Source organism: Mastomys coucha, unplaced genomic scaffold (assembly GCF_008632895.1).
Source record: "Mastomys coucha isolate ucsf_1 unplaced genomic scaffold, UCSF_Mcou_1 pScaffold15, whole genome shotgun sequence".
Taxonomy (NCBI): Eukaryota; Metazoa; Chordata; class Mammalia; order Rodentia; family Muridae; genus Mastomys; species Mastomys coucha.
The window spans coordinates 58,173,836-58,178,461 of NW_022196897.1; positions in this window are offsets into that span (position 1 = coordinate 58,173,836).

A 4,626-nucleotide genomic window follows, 5' to 3' on the forward strand; every position below is an offset into this window, starting at 1 on the left:
GGAGGAGGAGAAGGAGGAAGGAGGAGAAGGAGGAGGAGAAGAAGGAGGAGAAGAAGGAGGAGAAGAAGAAGGAGAAGAAGGAGGAGAAGAAGGAGGAGAAGAAGGAGGAGAAGAAGGAGGAGAAGAAGGAGGAGAAGAAGGAGGAGAAGAAGGAGGAGAAGAAGGAGGAGAAGAAGGAGGAGAAGAAGGAGGAGAAGAAGGAGGAGAAGAAGGAGGAGGAGAAGGAGGAGGAGAAGGAGGAGGAGAAGGAGGAGGAGAAGGAGGAGGAGAAGAAGAAGAAGAAGAAGAAGAAGAAGAAGAAGAAGAAGAAGAAGAAGAAGAAGAAGAAGAAGAAGAAGAAAGAGGAGAAGAAGAAGACAAAGAACAAGGGAAAACAAATTGTACTGATCAGGATCATATTGAGATTAGAATGTTCTGGAGAAGCAGTGTGAAGCAGGTGAAGATCAGCAGATGCACCTGCAGGTTAAGGGAGAGGAAGTGGACAGTGCTATGCACACTTGTCTACTCCAGTCACATCCAAAATATCGGGGATAAAACCCTGATAAAGGATAAGAGGCAATAAGATTCCAAAAGGAGTTCTGTGCCTCCTGGATTTCTGACAAGTCGCTGATATCCCCTAACTCAGACGTGTTCCAGATCAGTCTTTCCAATCGTCAACACAGCCTCATGATTAGGCATAAAGGTATCCCAAGAAATGATTCGTAAATGGTTAACATTGGGCATTGTTTCCTGGCCGACACAATGTTTCTAACCTATCCTGGTTTATTACCAAGCTTCCCATAACTTGTAATTTCTCTATAGGATACTGCCTTGCTAGAGCTAGCAACAGAGGTGAGTACATCCTTTAGGGAATTAGATAGTTTAATGTTTTACGTACTAGAGAGTAATCGAAGGGCTTCCACTCAAGGACAGTAGCTAGAAGTGTAAGGTCAGGTCTGAACTCCCCACTGCCTACCCCAGGCTAGAACCAGAGAATTAGCAGGAAATGCTAGATTGAAACCTCCTGGTCATTGCCTTCAGCAGAACCAGAGAATTAGCCTAGGAATATCAAAATACCTCAACAGGGAGGGCTCCACTCCTCTTCCTCCTGCTTCACACCTAGCTACCAGACCTTGCTGACCTGGGGGGGGGGGTCACTTGCGTCCCCTGCTGTAACCCCCACCTGCCTACGTGACTCTTGACATCTGCCCTGTTTGCTGTTATGGTATTTAAGCCTGATTCTTACCTTGCACAAATACATTCAGATTCAACACACCCTTGAGTCTCGAGTCTGTTTGTCATCCGCCGACTTATTGCCCACCTGACCAGAATTCTCATCCCGTGGAAATCGGGGTCCCTGCAATGAACCCGGTCCGAGGCAGACAGGTCTGTGGAGTGGTTAATGTTCTTTTAAATAGAATGAAGGCAAGCTGAGAACAAAGGACAAACGTAACTGGAATTTAAGGTCTCAGTCTAATCTGCTCTCTGTTTCTAGTTGTCCTGACAATATGATTCCATCTTAGGGCAATGACACTGTATAAGGAAAAGTACATGAAAATGAAGTAAACAAGAATTAAGGTTGGGGACAAACCCTCCACCAAATGTCCCATGGCATGCCTGTGATCTAGGGGAATCTCAACTCACACAATTATGCTCAAAAAAGAATTATTGCCCGAGTCTAATACAACCTGCTTCTCTTTCAAGAAGGCTCAAACTGGCCTGCGGCACATTCTGAAGTTCCAGAGTCGCAGAGTTCTGAGTTTTAGCCCTCACTCTAGATGCTTGAAAAAGATGCTCCAGAGAACCGGCTATAGTTGCTTGTTCCTTCCTGCTCTGCTGTCACTGTCCCTCACTCTAGATGCTTGAAAAAGATGCTCCAGAGAACCGGTTATAGTTGCTTGCTCCTTCCTGCTCCGCTGTCATTGTGAATGAAGGTAAAGCAGGAAAGTCAGAAGTCAGAGCACATTGTGCAGACTGTGACTTGGTGACTTGGTGACATGGAAATCCTCATCCTGACCCTTCAGTGCAGTATTATCTGAGTCTTAGATTAGGGGATTTTTGTTGTTGTTGTTGTTGTAAAGAGACACCATAACCAAGGCAACTCTTCCCCTCCTTCTGCCCCCTCCCCCCAGGGTTTCTCTGTGTAGCCCTGGCTGTCCTGGAACTCACTCTGTAGACCAGGCTGGCCTCAAACTCAGAAATCCTCCTGCCTCTGCCTCCCAAGTGCTGGGATTAAAGGGGTGTGACACCACCGCCTGGCTCAAGCCAACTCTTATAAGGAACAACATTTAACTCAGGCTGGCTTACAGGTTCAGAGGTTCAGTCCATTATCATCCTGGTAGCAAGCATGGCAACATCCAGACAAAAACGGTGCTGGGGAAGCTGAGACTTCTACAGCTTGATTCGAAGGCAGCTAGGAGAAAGCTGACTCTTTCATAATGAGCAGAGCTTGAGCACCGGGAGCCCTCAAAGCCCTCCTACACAGTGACACACTTCTTCCAAGGCACACCTCCTAATAGTAGCACTTCCCATCACCAAGCACATTCAAACCATCACAATTGCAAGTTTTGTTTCCTTCTTTCTTTTTTTAGGTTTCTATTAAGCTAGGCTTGGTGATGTACAGCTTTAATCCCAGCACTTGAGTGACAGAGAATGGTGTATCTCTGAGTTCCAGGCTAACCAGAGCAACATAGTGAGAGCCTGTATCAAATATGTTTTTTAATGTTATATTTTTAGGTATGTGTATGTGTGCCTGTGTGTTTGTGCGTGCACAGTAGTCCTTGGAAGCCTGAAGATGGTCCAGGAGTTAGACTTACAGGTGGTTGTGAGCCACTGGATGTGGGTGCTGGGAGGTGAACTTAGGTCCTCTGCAAGAACATCAAGCTCTCTTAACTGCTGAGCCATTTCCCTAGACTTCCTGAGTAAGGTTTGTTTTGCTTTTGAGACCAGCAGGCCTGGAACTTACTGTGTAAATCAGGCTCATAGATATCTGCCGGCCTCTGCCTCTCAAGTGCTGGAATTAAAGGCATGCACCAATACAACTGGTCCTTTTACACTTTTTTTTTAAAGGCTGCATTTGTTTATTTATATGAATGCTTTGTCTGCAGATATGCCTGAGCACCAGAACAGAACCCTATATAGATGGTTGTAAGCCACCGTGTGGTTGCTGGGAATTGAACTCAAGATCTATAGAAGAACAGAAAAGCTGATAGGTAGGAAGAAAATCAATACATAGAAAAGGGAAATGAACCTTCCTCAGGGAAGTGATGATTCTTTCCTTGAGAGCCCTGTGATCGCATAGCAGTATGGATTTATGAAGTCTGTCAAAGGAAGCCACCAATTGTGGCACAGCATAGCAGAGAGGGAGAGGGGACTGTGGTTCAAAGAAATACCTGGGCAGGTGTGTTCAAAGTCCTTTTCCATTTGTTTGCATTTTGTTCATTGGTTGGTTCATTTAACAGCAAAGCCAAGGAGAATGTACTAGAAAGCAACTGGTTTTGTTTGTTTTGTTTGAGACAAAGTTTCACTATCTCAGAATTTTTGTTGTTGCAATGAAACACCATGACCAAAGCAACTTGGGGAGCAAAGGGTTTATGTGGCTTAAACTTCACTGTTCATCATCAAAGGAAGTCAGGACAGGAACTCAAGCAGGGAAGGAACCTGGAAACAGGAGCTGATGAAGAGGCTATAGAGAAGTGCTGCTTACTGGCTTGCTCTCCATGACTTGCTCAGCCTGATTTCTTGTTTTTTGTTTTTTTTTTTTCAAGACAGGGTTTCTCTGTGTAGCCCTGGCTGTCCTGGAACTCACTCTGTAGACCAGGCTGGCCTTGAACTCAGAAATCCACCTGCCTCTGCCTCCCAAGTGCTGGGATTAAAGGCATGCGCCACCATGCCCGGCTCAGCCTGATTTCTTATAAAACCTAGGACCACCAGCCCAGGGTTTGCCAGCACCCACAATAGGCTAGGCCCTCCTCCATTGATCACTAATTAAGAAAGCATCTTATAGGCCTGCCTACAACCAGATCTTATGAAGTTTTCTTGAGATTCCCTCCTCCCAGATGACTCTAGTTTGTGTCAAGTTGACTTATAAAACTATCCAGCACATTCTATAGCTCTGGCTATCCTGAAATTCACTGTGTAGACATGGCTGGCCTTGACCTCACAGAGATCTGCCTCTGCTTCCTAGGTTTTGGGCATGTGGGGTTAGAAAGCTAGCTTGCACCCAGACACTCCTTGTTTCTGTTGTAAGAACAGTGCAAGCACAGGGATGGGTCTGCAGCCTCCATCACCAGCCTGTGGTTTTGCTTCTGCACCTCCATGCCTTCTTCCCACCCAATACAAGTTTGCTCTTTCTTTGTTTTTTCTTTTTTTTTAATTTTATGTATATAAGTGTTTTGCCTGCCTGTAAAGACCAGAAGAGGGCATGGGATCCCCTGGGAATAGGTTACTGATGATTGTGAACCACCATGTGGGTGCTGGGAATTGAACCAGGGTCCTCTGCAAGAGCAGCCAGTGCTCTTAACAATGGGGAATGTTTCAGCTAGGCAGTGGTGGCGCAAGCCTTTAACCCCAGCACTTGGGAGGCAGAGGCAGGTGGATTTCTGAGTACCAGGCTAGCCTGGTCTACAGAGTGAGTTCCAGGACAGC